This window comes from Moschus berezovskii, chromosome 16 (genome assembly GCF_049115385.1).
Source record: "Moschus berezovskii isolate FMDL1 chromosome 16, NW_MosBer_1.0, whole genome shotgun sequence".
Lineage (NCBI taxonomy): Eukaryota > Metazoa > Chordata > Mammalia > Artiodactyla > Moschidae > Moschus > Moschus berezovskii.
The window spans coordinates 11566960-11591347 of NC_142475.1; the positions used below are offsets into that span (position 1 = coordinate 11566960).

At 46.1% G+C, this 24388-nt stretch overlaps 1 long non-coding RNA gene across 2 annotated transcripts in view; it reads right to left on the minus strand.

Moving 5' to 3' along the window:
- Positions 1-626: 626 nt before the first annotated feature.
- Positions 627-24388, minus strand: part of LOC148775212 (uncharacterized) — a 70397-nt gene continuing 46635 nt past the window's right edge. The window contains exons 2-5 of one of the 2 annotated variants that reach the window (XR_016039328.1): positions 13575-13826; positions 6071-12265; positions 4798-4916; positions 627-1394 (exon numbers count right to left, since the gene is read on the minus strand). This is a non-coding gene — a long non-coding RNA (uncharacterized LOC148775212). The remainder of the gene's footprint in view (positions 1395-4797; positions 4917-6070; positions 12266-13574; positions 13827-24388) is intronic. The other variant, XR_016039329.1, reaches the window with a different exon arrangement.

Here is a 24388-nt window from a genome sequence, read left to right on the forward strand (position 1 = left end):
AAAGCTAGTGGAGGTGATGGAATTCCAGTTGAGCTATTTCAAATCTTGAAAGATGATGGCTGTGAAAGTGCTGCACTCAATATGCCAGCAAATTTGGAAAACTCAGCAGTGGCCACAGGACTGGAAGAGGTCAGTCTTCATTCCAATCCCAAAGAAAGGCAATGCCAAAGAATGCTCAAACTACTGTACAATTGCATTCATCTCACACGCTAGTAAAGTCATGCTCAAAATTCTCCAATCCGGGCTTCAGCAATATGTGAACCGTGAACTCCCAGATGTTCAAGCAGGTTTTAGAAAAGGCAGAGGCACCAGAGATCAAATCGCCAACATCCGCTGGATCATGGAGAAAGCAAGAGAGTTCCAGAAAAACATCTATTTCTGCTTCATTGACTATGCCAAAGCCTTTGACTGTGTGGATCACAATCAACTGTGGAACATTCTGAAAGAGATGGGAATCCCAGACCACCTGACCTGCCTCTTGAGAAACCTGCATGCAGGTCAGGAAGCAACAGTCAGAACTGTACATGGAACAACAGACTGGTTCCAAATAGGAAAAGGAGTACGTCAAGGCTGTATATTGTTACCTTGCTTATTTAACTTATATGCAGAGTACATCATGTTGTAGGTGGATCAGTCTCAATCAGCATCAGCGCTATGTCAAGTTTAACGTCTGTCAAGCTGAAGATCAGACTGAACTTTGGTCAAGGCAGCAAACCAGCGTCCAAGACCTGTGCTTCCTCAATGCTCATTCCTGGGCTGCCAGCATCAGACAACCCAGGAAGTTTTTATCATATTTAGTCCTAGCCCCTACATCAGTCTTTCCTGATTCAGAGCTGGTTTGAGGTGCGGAGAAGGAAAAGGGAATCTGTGTTTTTTAGAAGGTTTTCTGATAGATCTTATGCAGCAGATGTGGGAAATTGTGCCCTAGATAATTTTCTTTTCCATCTCTTTGTAACTGGAATTATTTTTTCCCCCTGCCCCCAAATAATGAATCTGATTGCAGAGGACTTAATTGTGTTTAATGCAGTCGCCAATGATGCAGGCTTAATCATCCCATGGGTAATTGCATTTTGAAATAAGAGCTTGTTAGTGCAAATAAATCTCTGTAGCATTAGGATTGTCTCTTCCTTTGGAGCAAGGAGAAAGGTCAGGTTTAATTCTAATGTCCTTTTACCCACCCTTCTGCACCACTCTCGCACATCTGGTGTTTTCTTTCCTGTTCATCCAGGCTGCGAACATGTATGTCCCAAGGTGACATATGCAGCGATCAGAAACCAACTGCCTCTGTGCATGATTTCAGTTGACCCTTGAAGATTCCCTAGGAGACACAGGGTTTCACGCAAGATCTTATATCTCTTCCAGTCACTTTCTCTGCAGAAACCATCTACTTCTTTCTGGAGTAGATGGAGAAGAAATCAGATTTAGTATTTGAGCCTTGGGGTGCTATGATTCAGGATTTCTGTTATTTTGGTTGGGAACAGGGGAGAGGGATTTTGATATCTTACTTTCTGCTGTTATACAACTAGGGAAGGAGAAAAGGAATTAACAGGGAGAGAGAGGACTGAGCAAATAATCACATATGGCTTTCACCCAAGAAAGTGAGTTGATGCCTTTTTAAAGTTTTATTTTATTGAAGTATAATTGATTTATAGTGTTGCATTCATTTTTGTGGTATAGCAAAGTGGTTAAAATGCATATATATACATTATGTATATATATGTATATACATGTAAATATATATTATTTTTCTTATTTATTGTGATTTATTACAAGATATTGAAAACAGTTCCCTATACCATACAGTAGGACCTTGTTATGTATCCATTCCATATATAGTAGTTTGCATCTGCTAATCTCAAATTCCCAGTCCATCCCTCCCCACCCCCCCTTCCCCTTGGCCACCACAAGTCTTTTCTCTATGTCTGTGAGTGTGTTTCTATTTGGTAGATATATTCATTGGTGCCATTTTTTGACTCCACATATAAGTGATATAATATGATATTTGTCTTTCTCTTTCTGACTTATTTCATTTAGTATGATAATCTCTAGGTCCATCCATGATGCTGCAAATGTCATTATTTCATTCTTTTTTATGGCTGAATAATATTCCATTGTATATATGTCTCACATCTTCTTTATGCATTCATTGGTCGGTGCCCCATTTGTGTGGAGCATTTTTGACGATGAAACTGCAGGTATTATAAGAGTTAGGGCTATCTTGTGATTTATATATATATTATTAACAACAAACTGCAGAAAATTCTTAAAGAGATGGGAATACCAGACCACCTTACCTGCCTCCTGAGAAATCTATATGCAGGTCAAAAAACAACAGTTAGAACCAGACATAGAACAACAGACTGGCTCAAAATTGGGGAAGGAGTACAAGGCTGTACATTATCACCCCGCTTATGTAACTTCTATGCAGAGTGCATCATGAGAAATGCCAGCTGGATGACTCACAAACTGGAAACAAGATTGCTGGGAGGAATATCAACAACCTCAGATATGCAGATGACACCACCTTTTTGGCAGAAATAGAAGAGGAACTAAAGAGGCTCTTGATGAATGTGAAAGAGGAGAATGAAAAAGCTGGCTTAAAACTCAACATTCAGAAAACTAAGATCATGGCATCCAGTCCCACCACTTGATGGCAAATAGATGGGGAAACAATGGAAACAGTAACAAACTTTATTTTCTTGGGCTCCAAAATCACTGCCGATGATGACTGCAGCCATGGAATTAAAAGACACTTGCTTCTTGGAAGAAAAGCTATGACATAACTAGACAGTGTATTTAAAAGCAGAGACATTACTTTGCTGACAAAGGTCCATATGGTCAAAGCTATGGTTTTTCCAGTAGTCATGTATGCAGGTGAGAGTTGGACTATAAAGAAAGCTGAGTTCTGAAGAACTGATGCTTTTGAACTGTGGTGTTGGAGAAGACTCTTGAGAGTCCCTTGGACTGCAAGGAGAACAAATCAGTCAATCCTAAAGGAAATCAGTCTTCAATATTCATTGGAAGGACTGATGCTGAAGCTCTAATACTTTGGCCACCTGATGCGAAGAACTGACTCATTAGATCATGGATTGCCCTGAACAAAAAAAACTGAAAATATAAAGCTTCTAGAATAAAATGTAAGAGAATATTTTTGCTAAAATGTGTTAGACAAAACAATCATTAAATATAAAAGAAAAAGCTTACATTGAACTTTATAAAAATTTGCCATTTCTGTTCCTCAGAAGACACCATTAAGAAAATGAAAAGGTAAGCCACACACAAAGAGAAATATTCACAGTATATATATTTCTATATCTAGTTACTATCAAGAGTTCCTATAATTGAGTAATAAAAAGACAACTCAATAAAAATGAGCAAAAGGCTTCACCAAGCACTTTGTAAAAGAAGATATATGAAGCGTCAATAAGCATATGAAAGACAAGTTCATGAGTGAATTCAAATTAAAACCACAGTGACCACTTCCATCCATAAGAATGGTTAAAATGAAAAAATGAAATAACTTATAATACTAAATGTTAGCAAGAATGTGGAGCAACGGACTGTAACTCTCATACATGGCTGGCACAACCATTTCAGAAAATTATTTGTTAATTTCTTATCAATTTAAATATTCGCCTACATTATGATACAGAAATTCCACTTCTGGGTAAATAAAAGCCCAGATAAAAAATGATAGATAAAAACAAAAGTCAATAAAGCTACATGTGTATAAAAGTTATATTCATTATCGCCCCAAACTGAAAACAACACAGATGACTGTCAGCAGGAGAATAGATAAACAAACTATGGTACTACCATTCGGTGGAACACTACTCAACAGTAGGAAGGAGCTAGCTACCAACGTCCATAACAACACGGATGAAGCTCAATTGCATTATGTTGACTGAAAGCAGCCAGTCACGGAAGAGTCCATTCTCTGTGATTCTATTTGTAGGAAATTCTGGTTTAGCAAAACTAATCTACAGTGGGAGAAATCAGAATAGTGGTTGCTACTGTTGGTAAGATTGGACTAAGAAAGTGTTGCCAAAACTTGGCCTTTGCTCACCAGCGATGAACAGAAACATGGAGACAGAGTTTTGGGTGAAGTAGAAAAGAGAAGCTTTAATTGCTTTGCCAGGCCAACGGGACCACAGCGGGCTAAGGCCCTGAAGACTGGGTGACCCACTCTGGAGAGAAGAGAGAGGAGTTTTAGTGTTCAAGGAGCGGGGCGTGATCAGCTCGTGGGGAGTTCTTGGATTGGTTGGCATCAAGGTGAAGTTTCAAGCATCATCAGCCTTCTGGTTTCAACTAGTTTAGCGTCTATGTTTTTGTGGTCAGCTCTTTTCATCTGGAGTGTGGTCTGCTTCCTGTAAAAACTGCTTCGGAATGTGTGTCAGGCCTTTAGCTATACCTTTCAGGAAACTGGGAGTTTCGTGATTCTGTTGTGTGGCAGAATTATAGTCTAAATTGTTACCAGTTCCCTAGCCCAACAGCTCTTCTTTGTTTCTCCATCTTCACATTTCCCATTCATTAACTCTTGAATCAGCATTTTACTTCAAAAGACAAGGACACAGTGGCTTGTACATGGTTTCAAAAGAGCAAGAGAAAACTTTCTCAAGTGATGGGAATGTTCTCTACCTTGGACTTGTGGCTACACAGGCGTATTTATTTGTCAAAGCTCAGAGATTCACTCTTAAAATATATTGGGTTGACCAAAAAGTTCATTCAGATTTTTCCATCCAAACGAACTTTTGGCTAACCCGATATTTTTAATAAAAGCATTAGTCCGAGACTTGCCTGGTGATCTAGTGGCTAAGACTCCATGCTTCCACTGCACATCACCTGCGTTTGATCGCTGGTCAGGGAACTAGACCCCGCACGCCACAACTAAAGATCCCGCATGCCACAGCCAAGACCTGGTGCAGCCAAATAGATAAATAAATATATGTTTTGGTTTGTTTTAAAAGAGCATTCGTTCAAAAGAAGAAACTGAATCACTGTGGTTTGCTCAGACCATGTTTGAAACGCTGTGTTCAATTTTTAGTGCATTTTATAAACAATGAAGTATGTTCAGATCTGGGTCACGAGGAGGAAGAAGGATCAGGAAGTGACGATGCAATAAGAAAGGTAAGGCATGAGAGAGGCGCAGGCCAGAGAGAGGAGAAGGGAAGGTATTGTGTCCTTCTAGTCATTCACTGGGAAAGCAGTTGTGTAGCTAGATATTTGCCTATAGTCATTCCTCGAAACTCTGGAGGGCATAACACAGACCAGTGGGTAAAAGGTACAAAAAGGAAAATTCTTCCAGATACCAGGCAATGAGGTTGCAGAGCAAAGCAAAACTTGGGTAGGCAACCGGAAGCTGCACAGGCCTGGACCACATGTGCTGTGGGGATGGAGAGCCGGAAAAGGAGAGTGGGTTTGAGAAATGGCAGGAAGTGCAGCTGGCGTGTGCGTGTGTGCGTGCGTGCATGTGTGTGCATGTGAATGTGTGAGAGTGTGTGTGTGTGTGAGTGGGTGTGTGCGTGTGACAGTGTGTGTGCGGGTGTGTGTGACAGTGTGTGCGTGTGTGAGTGGGTGTGTGCGTGTGCGTGTGACAGTGTGTGTGCGGGTGTGTGTGACAGTGTGTGCGTGTGTGAGTGGGTGTGTGCGGGTGTGTGTGACAGTGTGTGCGTGTGTGAGTGGGTGTGTGCGTGTGCGTGTGACAGTGTGTGTACGTGTGTGTGCGGGTGTGTGTGACAGTGTGTGTGCGTGTGTGTGCGTATGTGTGTGTAAGTGTGTGTGTGAGTGTGTGGGAGAGAGATGCAAAGGAGAACAGTAAATTAAGAATGATTCTCACATTTTTTCTAAAGACATCGTTGGTCTTATTATGTGTCATAGGATCTTATGAATCATGAATTTGTTTTTAAATGTTAGGCTTAAAAACTGTGCAATTGTGTCTGACTGAGTCGGACACGACTGAGCGACTGAACTGAACTGAACTGAACTGACTGAAGAATTGAAACCGCTTTTAAAGAAAACGTGAATGAGTCACAGAGCTGTTGGAAACAGGAACCAGACGCAAACCACCCACCTGTGTAACGCCGCGAAGCAACAGTGAGAAGGTAAGCTGGCTCTTCAGCCCCAGCGCACCACCCTGCTTCAGCTTCCCACACTTAGTTAATCTGACATGTCTCTTGTTTATTTTGTGGTTTATGTTGTCCATCTCTGCCCACTAGAATGTAAGCTTCTTAAGAGCGAGGATGTTGTGGTCTTACTGCCGGATGCCCAGCAACTAGCGCACAGATGGTGCCCAGTCAACACCTGAGGCTTGGAAGGAGGCTTGGAAGGCAGAGTTTGGCTGACGATGGCTGCCTGGCCAGCGGGAGTGAAGAACTGCAGAGACACAAGCGGGAGTACGCTAGCGGTTCATAGATGCTGCTTTCAGATGTTTGCTTCCAAGTCTAAGGCGCTCTCCCCACACCCTTGTGGCACTCATGCCTCGAGCCAGTGCAGGTCCCACGAGCCTCCACCTTGCTCCAGCTGCTGCTGATAAAACAGCTCCAGCCAGGGCTCCGAACAGACCAGTGCTGCCAACACACGTGTCCTGTGCTGCCTGGGAATCTCTGATGCCAGCATGTGAGATGCTACAAGAACTTGCTGGGCACTCAGTTCAGTTCAGTCACTCAGTCGTGTCCGACTCTTTGCGACCCCATGGACTGCAGCACGCCAGGCCTGCCTTCCCTGTCCATCACCAACTCCTGGAGTTTACTCAAACTCATGTCCATTGATTTGGTGATGCCATCCAACCATCTCATCCTCTGTCATCCCCTTTTCTTCCGGCCTTCAATCTTTCCCAGCATCAGAGTCTTTTCCAATGAGTCAGCTCTTTGCATCAGGTGACCAAAGTATTGGAGCTTCAGCTTCAGCATCAGTCCTTCCAATGAATATTCAGGACTGGTTTCCTTTAGGATGGACTCATTGGATCTCCTTGCAGTCCAAGGGACTCTCAAGAGTCTTCTCCAACACCACAGTTCAAAAGCATCAATTCTTCAGCACTCAGCTTTCTTTATAGTCCAACTTTCGCATCCATACATGACTAGTGGAAAAACCATAGCATTGACAAGATGGATGTTTGTTGGTAAAGTGATGTCTCTGCTTTTTAATATGCTGTCTAGTATGGTCATAGCTTCTCTTCCAAGGATCTGGGCACTCACAAATGTGCAATTTGGAAATGTGAGTACTACTGGACCACCCTTGATCAAGTGGGGACAGATACAGATGGACAGACATTCCCCCTACTGTAATCAAGGCTGGTAGTCCCAAGAAGACACCATGCAGGAGGCTCCTCAGAAAGTTCAGGCAAGATCGAGCAGCACCTGTCGCAGGGGCCAAAGTGATAATGCATCCGTGTATTGGTTTCCCCTTTTCCCTGGTTCCTAGTTCCCCTCCGCCCTTCTCCACTCTTCCGTGGGATCATTTCCCGAGTAACCCACTTGCACGTGTGCGTCTGTCTCAGGCTCTGCTTTCTGGGTGACCCAGGCTAAGACAACAATCCTATTCTCACTTCCTTGAATCTGAAATTGTTCTGTTGTTTCAGGAAAATCCCCTATATATAGGTCAGACTTCTCTGGCAACAAGAAGGACACCCCAAAACCCTTTAACTCCTTGGATCCCTGAAGTTCTGAGGCAAAGTGAGGATGAGCAAAGTGGTACCCAGATAAAGGCAGGGTTCCAGGCCCTCACCAGCTACTGTCTATGGTTACTGGCAAACCCTCTCTGAATAGCAGCCAAGGGCAGTTGTCACTGGATGTGGAAGACGAGTGCCAGGCTGGGGATGGCAGCTGACTGGAAGCGCATTGATGAGCTGGACGAGCGGGTGGCATGGAGATTTCTCATCTTCTGTGCCACTGAAGCCAATCGTTGGTCAAATCCCTCTCCCTTGCCTTCACGAATCAAGGTGAAGGCTTGCATGTCCTCAAGCGGAGCATACCCTAAACAAGAAATGCTTGCCCAAATTGTTTTCCAGGAACTTGGAGTTTGCTGTGTCTGGTTCAAAGCGGAGCTAGTTAAGACTGATTAGAACCACCAGCCCTCCAACTGGGCGTGCACACGTGTCTGCCGGGTGACCTCTCGAAGGCAGAGGACCGAAAACCCCACCCTCAGATGATGCTATATGCCTCCATGTTTGAATGTGGGGAAACCTGGAGCTTAGTCACGACTGTGCAGAATGACAAATACTGCCCCTTCCCCAGACTGCCCACGCCTCAGCCCACACTGCTTCTTTATGCTTTATGCCATAAATACCCAAGCCCCCAGCCTCTGAGGAGGTGAGTCTGAGACAGATTCTGCTGCCTCCTCATGCAGCTGATTTGTGAATAAACCCTCTCTCTGTTACAAACCTCGGTGACTCAGTGCTTTTGCTTGCTGCACGTCAGGCAACAGAAACCTGAGTGGTAGTGGCTGCATATCCAAGCAAACCAGTAAGATTGCCGAGAGGGGAGAGAGGCTTTGGGGCTGGAGACACAGCACAGGCAGGAACAGCGAAGTTCCTTCCTCTCTGGTGGGATCTGTGTCTCATTCCCTGGCTTTTCTATTTGTTGAGCTAAGATACACATAACAAAATCGACCGCTTCACAGTGCACAGTTCGCTGGCGTTTGGTGCAGTCCCATGTTGTACAGCTATCACCTCTCAGCTCAGTTCAGTTCAGTCGCTCAGACATGTCCGACTCTTTGCAACCCCATGAACCGCAGCACGCCAGGCCTCCCTGTCCACCACCAACTCCCGGAGTTCACTCAGACTCATGTCCATCAAGTCGGTGATGCCACCCAACCATCTCATCCTCTGTCGTCCCCTTCTCCTCCTGCCCTCAATCTTTCCCAACATCAGGGTCTTTTCAAGTGAGTCAGCTCTTTGCATCAGGTGGCCAAAATATTGGAGTTTCAGCTTCAACATCTACCTAGTTTCAAACAATATCCGCCACCAAAAAAGGAAATTGTATTCCCCTTAAGGCATCAAGTCCCATTCTCTCACCTCCCTTTCCAGACCCTGGCTACAATTAATCTGCTTCCTGTCTCTATGGACTCACCTGTTCTGGATATGCATATAAGTGGAATCATGCAGTATGTGTGACCTTCTGTGTCTGAATGTTTCCCACATCATCCATGTTGTAGCATGGGTCAGAACTTCATTCCTTTTAAGACTGAATTATATACAATGTGAGGCATCACATTTTGCGGATCTGTTCATCACATGATGGACATTTAGGTTGTTTCCACCTTCTTCTGACTATTGTGGTGAGTGTTGCTATGACCATTTGTGTACAAATAAGTGTTCAAATCCCTGTGTTGGAGTCTGAGTTTATAACTAGGAGTGAAATCGCTGCCATCCATTTTCACACGGGCTTTTTTTTTTTAACCAATGAACTTGTTTAAGTCCCAGTGACTCTGTTTGTCAATTGATTTTCAGAGGAAATTGATAACTTCTTTATAACAAACATCTGTAAAAGGATTTATGTGACCATGTAACTGTATTCATCCCTTGTATCCATGGAAGATTGGGTCAGGACTCCGCCATGCTCAAGTCCCTCATATGAAATGATGTAGTACAGTGAGCACCCCGGATCTGTAGGTTCCGTATCCATGGATAGGGAGAGCTGACTGTACATCTATTTGGCCAAAGCTGAAGAAGTTGGCTTCTGAGGATGTCTGAGGGAGCTGACCAAAGTATGTTGCCATCTCCCTTTTCTTCACAATAAGGATCTCAGTCTTACTGTGAACTGACTCAGATAGGTTGGTGAATTTGGCTGAGGGTGAACGCTATGTGTGTGTCTATGAGCACAAATGCTGGATTTGGGTACAGCTATGATATCATAGAACTGATGCTTTTGAACTGTGGTGTTGGAGAAGACTCTTGAGAGTCTGTTGGACTGCAAGGAGATCCAACCAGTCCATCCTAAAGGAAATCAGTCATGAATATCCATTGGAAGGACTGATGCTGAAGCAGAAGCTCCAATACTTTGGCCACCTGATGTGAAGAACTGACTCCTTGGAAAAGACCCTGATGCTGGGAAAGACTGAAGGCGGGAGGAGAAGGGGACGACAGAGGATGAGATGGTTGGATGGCATCACCGACTCAATGGACATGAGTTTGAGTAAGCTCCAGAAGATGGTGATGGACAGGGAGGCCTGCTGTGGTCCATGGGGTCGCAAAGAGTCGGACACGACTGAGCGACTGAACTGACTGACTGAGGAAATAATTTCAGGGAAGCAATTCAGCAGTGTCTCTGTATCCTTATTTCCACATTCCCTTGTGGGAAGTCCTTCAGCTGGGTGACTGGTTATTTGTATTTGTTACCATGTAAGCAGGACTGTGAAGAAAGCTGATCGCCGAAGAATTCATGCTTTTGAACTGTGGTGCTGGAGAAGACTCTTGAGAGTCCCTTGGACTGCAAGGAGATCCAACCAGTCCATTCTAGAGGAGATCAATCCTGGGTGTTCATTGGAAGGACTGATGCTAAAGCTGAAACTGCAATACTTTGGCCACCTCATGCGACGAGTTGACTCACTGGAAAAGAGTCTGATGCTGGGAAGGATTGGGGACGGGAGGAGATGGGGACGACAGAGAATGAGATGGCTGGATGACATCACCGACTCTGTGGACATGAGTTTGAGTGAACTCCGGGAATTGGTGATGGACAGGGAGGCCTGGCGTGCTGTGATTCATGGGGTCGCAAAGAGTCGGACACGACTGAGTGACTGAACAGAACGGAAGCATTATCTGGAACAAATCTTGAAAAAAACACAGGGAAATATAGAATGGATTTGATACTATGAAGCTTAAGGTCAATTCTCCGAATGGAAACAAACTACCTGTACTGTGACTCGCTGAAGGTTTAGCTGTTTTCCAAAATGTGAATGCCCTGTAGACTAAATTCAGAAATGTCTCACTGAGGCAGTTTTAAGATATTAAGTCACCATTGGCTTTGATTAGAACCAATTCTAAGAAACGGATACTGTTTTAAACAAAAAAATGTCTCAGAGTTCTCTTTGGGCAAACTATTCTATTTTGAAAAGTTAAGCGTGTGTCTGAGTATACATGTTAGTGGGGGACGAATCTGTGGTCAAGGATGAGACGTGAAATGATAACAGGGACAGACAATGCATTAAAAACATGCGTGGCCCACCAGGTCTCGGCCCCTCACCTTTTAACTCAACTCAAGAGCTTTTACTTCCCTGTGTGTACAGGTGTCCAGGTGCCTCTGCAAGACAGACGCTGTTCCCATTCCCACCATGGTGTCTCTCCTGCTGTGAGCTCTCAAATCACCCCCCTCTCGGATTTTCTGCTTGGAGGTCACTGACAATGGAGAGATTTAAACACAGGCTGCACTGCTGAGGTGTTTAAGGTTTTGTTCATAAATCTCTGTGGGAACCTTTCACAGGCCCTGCTTCAATTATTTTCTTTCAGAATCTCAAGGTCGACAGGAACAACAACCCTTTGGGAGCCAGCTTGCTATTTTGATTTTAACCCCCGTCATCACCAATCTGACAAAGTGTTTTAATGGTAATGGTTTTCATGAGAAAGCTGAATTTGCATCTTGGAGTTTCATGCATATTTTAGTAATGTATGCAGAAGGAAAACTGCAAGGAAACGTGGAGAATGTTAGCATTGAGAATTTAGGGGAAAAAAATTAGCCAAGATTCCTAGGAAGACTCCAAGTTCTAAATTCTACGGTTCCAAACAAAGGTTTCTTTACCATCTCATCCCCACAAAAATAGTGTTCTCAGAGCACCTAATAGCTATAGCTCTTTCATTTACCTGCCATTGTGCAGTGTAATCCTCTCTTAAACCTCACAAGTGGTGTTTTAACTCCTGCCTTCTAGATGAAAGAATTGAGGCCCAGGAGGAAGCAGAGCATGCTGGCCAGAAGTGTGGAATCAGAAATAGAACTGCGGTCAAATCCTATCTCCACCTCTGTCAAGTTATTTGATCTCTCTTTTCTCAGTTTCCGTGTCTGTAAAATGGAACCAAGGTCTTTTAGTAACCAGGTCTTTCGGGTGCTTAGGGGATTAAATGGGTGTATAAATGCACTTAACTTTGCAGAACACTCCAAATCCGGTCCTTCAGCCCCCTCAGCCACGGCAGGTTTTAAATCCCTGGCTTCTGTTCTTGGAAAGGCCTCTCATCTGTTTGCGTTTGTCAAAGTGAGGCTGTAAAATTGAGCTCATCCACCACCCACAAGTGTAAGCCATCTCACTGGAAAATTTCCATGAAACTGTTTGTTCTTTGCTGAATCGGAGATAAGAAGAATTTCAATCTCACAGGGATATCATGAGGAAAAAAGTGAGATAATAAGCACAGGGCCTGCCATGTAATATTTACTGTGTCTTTTTAACCATATTATTATTACTAAATAATACACTATTTGATGTCTCTTATTATTTTTACTATCACTTAAGCTTTGAAATCTATACTAATTTCCTTGCCCTCTACCCATAACAAGGGGAAAAAATTAAGTCTCTACTTTTAATTTATTTTCCATTTTTAGACCGGACATTGACTTCACTGTACCATGTACATTACAATTTAGGTACTAGATGGCATCAGGAAACCTATGTCCTAATCTCCAACAGCAGGAATTTACTGTGTGACCCTGGGCGGGTCATTTGACATTTCTGTTCCTCAGTTTCTTCATCTGTTAAAAGAAAGAACTAAAATCTCTTTAGCATTCAGATTCCATGTTTGCAGCCCTTCACAGGTGTTGGTATTGCTACTGCTAAGTCACTTCAGTCGTGTCCGACTCTGTGCGACCCCATAGACGGCAGCCCACCAGGCTCCCCCATCCCTGGGATTCTCCAGGCAAGAACACTGGAGTGGGTTGCCATTTCCTTCTCCAGGTGTTGGTATACACGAGTGTTATCTCTGCATCATAATTATTTTAATTATTCAAAACCACTTTGTAACTAGCTCATTTAGGTCTTTATTTATATTTTTCTTATGAGATAATGCATAAAGTTCTGCAGGAAGTAAACAGCAGAAACAGAACTAGGAAATACAAGCCTTGGCCTTCAGTCTCTGGTTTACCTTGGAAACCATCCCACAGCCCTCACTGGAGGCATGTTTCCACCATCACCGGTTCTCAGGGATGCTCTTGTCCATCTTTAGGGCAAATGTTTCTGCTTTTCTCTGCTTTGGACATTTTTCAAAAATAACTCAAAATTTCTCAAAAAACATTATGAAGTTTTAAAGATGTATTTCTTATATATACATATATACACATGTTTATGAAGGTGAAAAAAATTGTTCAGTTCCATCCAGCTCATGCCGTTTGATAGCTTCGATATTTTAAGTGCTTAAATTTAGAAGCTACGAAGTATTCTTCCCCTCTGACTGAGATTATAGATTTCCCTTTTACTACTTCATTCTTATATATATATATTTTTTTGGAAGCCTGAGAACACTTTCATCATTATGATATTAGCAAAGTCTTAGGTTGACCAAAAGCTTTTTCAATTTGATGGAGTTTGGGGTAAAAACAGAATTAAAGGTTAGGAAAACACATCGATTCCTCACAATCCTTTGAATGATCTCACAATACCTTTCAATGTCCTAGGATGGGCAGATGCTGCAGAGATGGGGAGGACTCCGTAGGTTCATGGAAACAACACCAGCCTCTCTGCTGTTGCCAGCCTTGGGCGGGGCTGCTCCTCCTGGAGTCACCGATCAGTCACGTGAGTGTAACTCCGCCTTCCTCCTCGGGCTCCGGAAGAACGCTTGCTGAGCACATTTCCTTCCTTCCTTCCTTTCTTCTCTGTGATAGTGGTGTGGCCCACATTCAGCATAGTGCCAACTGGCATTTTAAAAGGTGATTTTAGGTGGTATATGGACAAGACACTTCATATATTAATAGTTTTGTATTTTAAAATGTATGTTAGAAAACACCGAGCCCTTCGAGGTTGGTCCTTTTATAAGTGAGGAAGGAAATGGCAACACACTCCAGTATTCTTGCCTGGGAAATCCCATGGACAGAGGACCCTTTGGATTATTGTCCATGGTGTCACAAATAGTTGGACATGATTTAGCAACTGAACAGCAGCAGCTTTTAGAATTCCCACTTTACAGATGAGAAATCGCAGGCACAGAGAGGTTAGGTAATTAGCCCAAGGGATGCAGCTGGATAGCACTGGCGCTGGGATCCACAGGCAAGCTGTCTGGCTCCAGAGCCTGACTCTTACACTGTAGTTTCCTTGAATAAATATATAGGCAGGGAATTATTGGAGCATAATGGTGAGATACACAGCACTCTTATGATTTATTTCTATTAATTTTAAACAGTAATTATTTGTTATTGTTCACACAGCTGTGAAGCTGCTGGAGGCTTTGTTGACCTCGGCTGTGCTCAGCTGGGTGGCTCTGCTCCAGGCAAGAGAGCAGCTGACTATCCACTTCTCCCCATGGGAACCAATATTACCAGTTTATTGGGTATCTTTTACTTTGTGAAAGTCGCTCAGTCATGTCTGACTCTTTACAACCCCATGGACTGTAGCCCACCAGGCTCTTCTGTCCATGGAATTCTTCAGGCAAGAATACTGGAGAAGATTGCCATTCTCCTCTCCAGGGGATCTTCTTGACCCAGAGATCGAGCCTAAGTCTCCTGCATGGCAGACAGATTCTTTGCCATCTGAGCCACCAGGGAATATATATATATATATCTCCCTTTAAACACAATTGTGGCGTATTTTACACACTTCTGTACTTTGAAGAAGCTTGGTTTTAAAGGTTAATTATGGAAAACAATATGGAGGTTTCTCAAAAAATTAAAAACAGAACTACCTTTAGGATGCAACCATCCCACTTCTGGGTATACATCCAAAGGAAGTGAAACCGGGATGTAGTACGGCTTGCAGTAGCCCATCAGTGGTGATGGATAAAGAAAGTAGAGTGTATATACACACAAGGGAATATTATTCAGCCTTAAAAAAGAAGGACAATTCTGGGACTTCCCTCATTCAGAGTCTATGCTTCTGCTGCAGGGGGCACAGATTCGATCTCTGGTGGGGGAACTGAGATCCCACAAGCCGTGCAGCATGGTCAAAAGAAAAGGAAAATTCTAGCATTTGTAACGACATAGATGAACTGAGAGAATATTGTGACTAAGTAAAATAAACTGGATGAAGAAACACAAATGCAAATACTGCATGGTTTGACTTATGTGTGGAACCTGAAAATGTCAAGCTCATGGAAATAGAGGAGCAGGACCTGGGGGCGGGGGGCAGAAATGGGGAGACGGTCAAGGGGAACCAAGTGTCAGTTACGAGATGAACAGGTTTGGGAGCTACAATGGACTAACATGACTGTAGTTAGCTATTTGTATTGCATACTTGAAATTTGCTAAGAAGGGAGATCTTGTTATCAACAAATACATGCACACGCACTTGTGCGCACACACACAGCCCTCTTAACAGAGACACGTGTTGTGGCCATGGAAATACTGATATAGGTCTGAAATGGGGTCCTGGATATGTATTTTTTTGTTTCTCCAGATGATCCTGATGCTTGGATTAATTTGACAATCATTTCCTACTGACAACATGGCAAAAATGATCCAAAGCACCAAGACAGAACGAAATGTTTGTGCATTAAAATCTGTCTCATTACAACTTAATCATTTCATTCACTGACGCAACGGAGAAGGAGAGGACTAACCAGAAGAGGATGAAGTGTCTGACCAGGGTTGTGCCCTTTTCTTTGATTTTTCTAGTCCTGGAGATGCTGGAGCAGGTATGGATATCCAGAGGAATCAGAGAAGGAACCTTGCAGAAGGAAGCAGGGTTGGAAGTGCAGGGACCAGAGAACTGGGGGTCAGGTGGACCCCTGCCATGGACTAGTTTTGAGATCTGGAGAGATTTAGCTCACTTTCTGCGCCTGTTTGCATCCATTGAATGGAGATAGTAAGAGCTGAGTATGCGAGTTTGAACACTGGAGTTTAGATAAAAGAATGAATAGAACATGTTTAGTCTGTGCCAAACATGTGAAAATGAAAGTGTTAGTCGTTCCTGACTCTCTGAGACCCCATGGACTGTAGCTGACCAAGCTCCTCTGTCCATGGAATTCTCCAGGCAAGAATGCTGGAGTGGGCTGCCATTTCCTTCTCCATAGTCATCAGCGATCCGTTGTGGACTCTAACAAGACTCCTGTCTGTGCCCCTTTCCCCTGCTTGAGCTTGCTATCAGGAAACAGGTGCTGAGATTAAAAATCTGGTGGGGATTCGTCACTTTTTACTCTTATCTTTTTTTTCTATATTGCTTCTGTCCTTCAAAAAGAGTGAAAGGTAAAAATACACATTTGAGGGTTTCACATAGTACTTGCTGTGAAAAGTTCAACAGAAACCTTAATTAAAGAGTTGGGAAACCAGAAGAGGGAGCTGTTCTGTCCTGAGACCATGGCAGAGCCCAACAGGAACACAGACTCCTCTTTCCTGGAAACAGTTTCACCAGCGAAAAGCCCTGGCCTCCTGGTTTACTCCAGCCCTCCCAACTTCCTCTTCCCTCATAAAAGTGCTGTCTCTCCCTTGCTACATAGGGACTTGCACATGGCTTTCCATGGATGCAGGCTCCATGTTCCTTTTTTGTTTTTTTTCAGTTCTCTGCTGATTGTGGCTTCCCTGGTGGTTTGCCTGCCAGTGCAGGGGACGTGGGTTCGATCCCCGGTCCAGAAGATCCCTCATGCCACAGGGCAGCTAAGCCCACGTGCAGCAACTAAACCCAAGCTCTAGAGCCCTCACACGCAAATACTGAAGCCTGCTTGCCCTAGAGCCAGTGCTCTGCAATAAAAGAAGCCAGGCATGAAGTCCATGCCCCACCACGTGAGAGTAGCCCTGCTCTCCACAGCTAGAGAAACTCCGGGTGCAGCAACAAAGACCCAGCGCAGCTAAAAATAAATCATGAATTCACTGCTGATCCTGAATAAATCTGTTTTATGGTCGCAGAAATAAGCAGCAGGTCAACATTGTGAATCCAAGCCTAAACTTCCACTGACTACAGCATGAACCAGGGTTTTGCTCACATTTAAATTGTTTCCCTGTTTTAGTTTTTTAGCTTATTCTCAGAAATATACTGCCTTGGAGCATGGCCATTGCCTCTGACACCTTGGTCAGTGAAGGAGAACAAAGGCAATGTGTGCGTGTGTGCATGCTAAGTCGCTTCTTTCATGTCCAACTCTTTTCAACCCTATGGATTGTAGCCCGCCAGGCTCCTCTGTCCATGGGGATTCTACAGGCAAGGGTACTGGAGTGGGTTGCCATGCCCTCCTCCAGGGGATCTTCCCAACCCAGGGATCGAACCCTGCCACTCCTGTAACTCCTGCATTGCAGGCTGATTCTTTACCTCTGAGCCACCAGGGAAGCCCGAGCAAAGGTAATATAAGGTGGCAAATAGGGCATGGCTCAAATATGGGGAGAATGAGAGTTTTCTGAATGTCTCGGCTAATCAGGAGATCACACACCTTCTATCAGCGTGTTCTGTTTTGTCAGTCTCTGCCTTCCCCATGGGCTGGGGGCATGCTGGCCACACAGCCTGCAGGGAGAGGAAGAATGATCTTTGCCAGCAACTTGTCTGTTTTCCAGGCAGACATGCAGGCAACTGAAAACGCCCACCATGGTGGACTTGCTCCCAGCTGCCCGCAACTCAACCTGAAGTGCAAACATCTCCTTTAGGGCCCAAAGAACGCGAGCCTCGAAAGCCACTGACAAACTGCAAAGTAGTTGAACGGTGACTGAGGTGTTTGCAGTCCACCTGACTTCACCCTGGGAGGGTAGCGTGTGCGTTGAGGCACTTTCAGCAGAACAACTGAGCCTGTCATATCTAGGGAAATGTTTCTGTGTGTCATTTCCTCTGTGTCTCATTTTAGAAAAGAGAATTGGATTCAGTCTTTGTGACCTTCATGTTTAAGCCTTACAACGTCTGTCCTAAAAGTATTGCTCATTGTCAATTTTAAAGTTCAGGAGACAGCACTGAGACTCTTTTGGGGGAAAGGGGAGATAAATCTTAGCAAGAAGTGATGCAATGGTAACGTAGCAACAGGCCCAATTGATTAAATTACCCACGGAAATCTCCCAGTGGCATCAGGAAGGGATTTGTATCAAACAGGGTGGAGTGTGAGTCACTCTGAATCACGGACCATATAACCTCATAGAATTCTTCAGCTTGGGATCACATTACCTCATTAACAAGAAAGGTGCATTTCTGAGTGTCTCCATTTTTCTCTCGATAGCTCCTAATCATCCCAGATGAAAGAATATAGTCACGGCGCAGATTATCTCAAGTGGCAAATAATGTAAACATTTATGTGCCCTTTGCTTTCAAATACTAAGTGCATTTTTGGAGCGGTGCGGGCTGTTTGCCCTGTCAGAACAAAGATCGTCGCAGATGGGGAAAATGTCTAGAGGAAATGATTGAAAGTGAAAACGAACTTGGCAAGTATGAGAAGTTGTAACAGGGTCAGTATGGCAACAGCAGAATACATGAGGGAGAAAATGGATTAGGCCAGGTTGCAGAGGCAGGTGAGGGCATGATCCTGCCAGGGTAGAAGGAAAAACCAGGGAGATGATGCTACGAGCCCAGAGGGACTGGACTGGGTGGTAGGAGTGGACGTGGACCGACCTAGGATTTGAGACGCAGTTGACGGAACAGGCTGTGGATTAGACTGTGGTATGGAAAGGGGGTGATGGGGAAGGGGGAGAGTTGAGAAGAAAGAATCATCTAAGGTAGCTTCTAAAGCCAAGCCTGAGATGCAGGCCTTTCTGAGGGAGAGGTGGAAGAGTACGCACTAAGGGTCTCGTTTTGGCCATTTTAAGCATGGAGTGACCATTGTGCGTCTAAGTGGTGATGTCCTGTAGGAAGCTGGGTACCTAAGTGTGGAGTTCCTGGGAGAGGTCAAGGCTGGTGATGATGATTTGGGTGTCACTGGCTTCCAAATGGCCCTTAAAGCTCTGAGACTAGATGAGTCACCTAGGGGGAGAGAGTAGGGGGAGGGAAAGAAGGCCCAGCCCTGAGGGGTGGAGTGCTGGGGCAGGAGGGCTGTCCAAGGCCCTGAGATGGAGGGGCGGGGGGGGGGAAGGGCGAGGGTGCCGTGGATGCCCCAGGGGAGGGAGCGGCAGCTGTGCTGAGCAGAGCAGATGGGTCAGGAGGATGGTCACATACAGGTGACCTGGATTATCATCAGCCATCTGCTCATGCTCAGTCGTGTCCGACTCTCTGCGACCCCATGGACTGTAGCCCACCCGGCTCCTCTGTCCATGGGATTCTCTGGGCAAGAATACTGGAGTGGGCTGCCGTGTCCTCTTCCAGGGGATCTTCCTGACCCAGGGACTCAACCCACATCTGTGTCTCCAGATTCTTTCCCACTGAGCCACCTGGGAAGCCCATCGGTGATCTAGACAAAGGTAAAGGAAGCATACAGAGTGTTTGGGAACAGAAAACCAGCTGAAGCGGGTTGCGGAGACACAATGGAACACAGAAGGTGAAACAGACTACAGACAACTCTTTCCAGAAATATTGCCTTATCTTAATTGTTATCATCATGATACAAAGGTGTGATGGCCTCACCTCATTTATGGCCTCGCTCCATCAGAAGATGGACACCTAAGATCACAAGGTCAGTAAGGATTGGAGTTGGTTTTGAAACAGGTGGGAAAGGAACAGGGCACAACTTTTAAAAGAATGGCTCGGCCATTAAGGACGTGACATAAACTTGTTAGAATTGATGAGGCCCAAGATGGCAGAAAATTTGACTTTCAGGGAACCCTGAACCTCATGGGCTCATTGTAAGACATTAGCATATGCCAAACAACACACCCACTGGTGCCAAGACAGCTCTGAGGCTGACCATACAGGACCCCAAAATGGGTGGTGACCCAATTTCTGGAAACCCCCACCCCTTCCACCAAATAGTTGGAATTATCCTCCCGCTCATTAGCCTATGAAGTTACCCATCCCATAAAAACCAACAACATCCTACCCTGGGGCCTTTTGTCTTCTGAGACGGCTCACACTCTGTTTATGGAGCTCATGTCTCCCTAAATAAATCTGCTTTCCCTCTGTTTTGGAAAGTTCTTGAATTCTTCACTTGGTGGGCCCATTCCAGGCACTCGCCTGGGACCTGGGACTTAACCATCCCTTTTGGGCCCCATGTTTTTCCTGCAGCAGTTTCAGCTCTTAAGCATACTTTTTTTTTTTTGCTTCTCACTCCAGTTGACTCTTGAACCCCACAGCTCCTCAGGTAAAGTGAAAGTGTTAGTCGCTCAGTCGTGTCTGACTCTTTGCAACCCCACGGACTATAACCCACTGGGCTCCTCTGTCTACAGGATTCTCTAGGCAAGAATATTGGAGTGGGTACCCTTCCCCTTCTCCAGGGGATCTTCCTCGCCCAGGGATGGAACCCAGGTCTCCTTCACTGCAAGCAGATTCTTTACTGTCTGAGCAACTAGGGAAGCCCCACAGCTCCAGGGGTAAGAATTAGCCATCTAGGGACATCACTAGAGGAAGAGAGAAAATAAGGACAGTGTCTCTTGTAAATGGCAGGGACCAGGGACCATGTGGGAGGAGCGTCCTTCCCTGGCCCTGGCGCCTCCCCAGGGGTGAGGTCATTGTGCCCGCATAGGCACAGCCTGCAACCGCCGTCTCAGTCCGTCCTTCAGTGCCTCTAAATCCAGCCTCTTAGTCCTCTCCTTATCTTAAACAAACTGTCCCAGAGCCTAGAAAGGAACAACGGCTGCATTCCAGAGAATTGGATTTTGCCTTGTGGAATATAGGTTCAGTTCAGTTCAGTTGCTCAGTCGTGTCCAGCTCTCCGCGACCCTATGAATCACAGCACGCCAGGCCTCCCTGTCCATCACCAACTCCCGGAGTTCACTCAAACCCATGTCCACAGAGTCGGTGATGCCATCCAGCCATCTCATTCTCGGTCGTCCCCCTCTCCTCCCGCCCCCAACCTTTCCCAGCATCAGAGTCTTTTCCAGTGAGTCAACTAGTCGCATGAGGTGGCCAAAGTATTGCAGTTTCAGCTTCAACATCAGTCCTTCCAGTGAACACCCAGGATTGATCTCCTTTAGAATGGACTCAGGAGGGAGAATGGCTGAAACTGCCAGGATCTGGCCTTATGTATAGGCTTGAAATAATGACATGAAACCATCCCAGTGCCACACTTCTTATCTAAGCTATCCCAAAAGAAAGGAGAGAAGGTATCACAGTGAGGCCCTCAAGGAGGACACGTAATAGGTCTGTGATCGGCACTTTTCTCATTATTCTAGAAGGATTCTCAGTTGTGTCTTTCTCTGACTAAACTCTTTCCTGGAAAATGCAAGGCTTATTTTTCTTTCATGTAAGGTGAGCTCAATAACCATGTCAGAGATGTCTCATCTCCTCGCAATGGATTTTCTGAAATATAAAACGAGGAGCAAGGACCTTCAATATCTGGTCTCAGATATCTTTTCCCCAAGCCTGAGTTCCTTTTTTGAAACTGAAAGTTGCATGGATCCAACAAACTTATGTCAGTGTGAAGAGCCTTGGAATTGAGTTTTACATGTTTGAAGTGCAGAATCCAGCACCCTTCCTCCTAGAATGAGGGCCATTTGCAGTGAAAGTGGCTTGACCTGCAAGGCCTGCAGGCTCAGGTCAGGCAGGTAAGGCAGACACTTGAGCAAAACCCCCAGCCACGCTTAGAGGACAAAGGCTACTCCACAAGGTGTGGGGTTGGCTCAAAGGAGCAATAGCCTTTGAGCCAAAAGCTGCATGTTCTTCCCCAGAAACTGGTTAACTAGTCCTCTGCTTGGCAAGGTTACCCTCCCCTCTCCTCCAAATGGCTCTAATAGGAGGCTGATCTGATAGAGGGTCCGGAGTGGGTTCCATATCCTCTCAACCTCGACCGGCAAAGCTCAGGGAAGAGCCTCAGAGGGCCTGAATCAACCTCAGGGCAAGTTCCCAGAACCCATGACCCCTACCTTGGCTCCTCATTTATTGCTGTACATAGAGCGGGGCAGCAAGCCCCGGAGTAAGCACTTGAAGGAGATCAAGGAAGGTCCTCTTCTGGAGAGAAGGGAGGGAAAGAGGTGACACCCCCAGGGGCCCTCTCTGCAGAAGGAGGGAGGGAAGGACCTGTTCAGGAAAAGTACAGGATGACAGCTGAGCTGCACAGAGGGCAGCCTTGGCCCGCCTCGATGGGCCCTGAGACCCGCCCGGCCCTCCGTGGAGAGCCCGTGCCCGGCTCGGCTCCGCGTGCTGGGCTGGGAGGAGGTCTGAGAGGCAGGCTGCCTGGGGGAGCGGAGAAGGGCTCTGAGGGACCTGGGGCTGCATGGGGGCGCCTGGGGGGCTCCCACAGCCCACCCTGCCGGGGGAAGCAGACACAGACCCTCCAGTCATTTGTAGCCGCAAAGACAGAGGGGCCCACTTGGAGATGAAGAGGCGGGCTCTTGCCGCCCTGGCATGGAACCGGGGGAGCTCAGGTTGAACTGTAGATGGAGAAGCCTTGAACCCCCATCGTGCGGCCAAGCCAGCTCAGGAGGCAGCCGGAGTGGGAGCCAGGCTCGGCGTCCGGGAAGGCAGACCACCCGGTGCTGGAGCTGGGGCCCCGCACACCACGAGTGTGAGTCTCAGCTCGGCCTCTTGACAACAGGGACCCTGGACAACGGCCCTGGCCTCCCTGGGCTCATTTCCTCAGCAGTAGGAGGGGGACAGAGCTTCTTCACAGGGTTGGTGAGGACTGAATGTGTTCACCCAGGGCAGCTCCTTAAAAGGGAGACTGGCAGGAGTGAGCAGGTGCCTGCATTGTCTTTTATTGTCTTGAAGCCGCACAGCAAGCGCCTCACTGACTAGGCCTGATGTCTATAGGTGGTGGGTAGGGACTCCGGGAGCTGGGGATGGACATTGAGGCCTGGCATGCAGCAGTCCATGGGGTCGCAAAGAGCTGGACACGACTGAGCGACTGAACTGAACCGAACGGTCATCCCAGGCCACAACTTGGCTCCGCCCTGGTTCTCACCTCCCGTCTTGTCTCCTGTTGTGGTTTTAGTCACTAAGTCATGCCTGACTCTTCTGTGACCCCCATGGACTGTAGCCCGCCAGGATCCTCTGTCCATGGGATTTTCCCAGGCAAGAATACTGGAGTGGGTTGCTGTTTCCTTCTCCAGGGGATCTTCCCAACCCAGGGATGAAACTCACATCTCCCGCATTGACAGGTGGATCCTTTACCATCTAAGTCACCAAGGAAGCCCTGGTGGCTCTGTCTCCTAGTAGACCCCTCAAAGAACCTTTGGAAATGCCCAGAGCTCTGTAAACCTACCTTGGAGAGAACTACACTGGATGATCTGAGCGCTGAAGAATCGAGGCTTTTGACTGTGGTGCTGGAGAAGATTCTCGAGAGTCCCTTGGACTAGGAGATCAAACCAGTCCATCCTAAAGGAGATCAGTACTGGGTGTTCATTGGAAGGACTGATGCTAAAGCTGAAACTGCAATACTTTGGCCACCTCATGCAACGAGTTGACTCACTGGAAAAGACTCTGATGCTGGGAGGGATTGGGGGCGGGAGGAGAAGGGGACGACAGAGAATGAGATGGCTGGATGGCATCACCAACTCGATGGACATGAGTTTGAGTGAACTCTGGGAGTTGGTGATGGACAGGGAGGCCTGGTGTGCTACGATTCATGGGGTCGCAAGAGTTGGACACGACTGAGCGACTGAACTGAACTGAACTGACACTGGGTGATCATGAAGCATCCCTTCAGGTTTAAAGGTCTGTGTGTGGTTAAGAATTTCATAAAGTGACTTAGTCTAAACCAACTTCTTTGAAAGAAAAGTGTGTTCTTTGGGTCCCTCATCAAAAAAAAAAAAAAATCACATTTAGACTTCCCTCGTGGTCCAATGGCTAAGACTTTGTGGGGTGGGGGGGCCCAGGTTCAATCCCAGGTCAGGTAATCAGATCTCACATGCTGCAACCAAGAGTTTGCACGTCCCAGCAGAGACGCTGCATGTTGCAACTAAGACCCAATGCAGCCAAATAAATAAATATATATATTTTAAAGTCACATTCAGCACCAGGTTTGAGTCAAATGGTGTTTTCCAAGCCTCACTGAGTCCCCGTTTTGTCCTGGGGCACCTGGGCCCCCCCCCCCCACCAGTCTTCCAGCTGTTCTGAGCACTGGCCTCCCCAGACCGCCCTTCCTGCTTCCGTTTCTTCCGGTGTCGGATGTGTTCGTCTCTACAGCCTGCAGTCACAGGCTGGTGTGCGGCCAGTCCGAACCACCAGCAGGCTCCCACCACCTCCCAATGGCACCTTCCCCATGAGGCTACACGATCTACCCCGGTAAACGTCAACCTCTGCTCCCACCTTCAAAAGAAGGTAATAGCAAGGTGAAGCC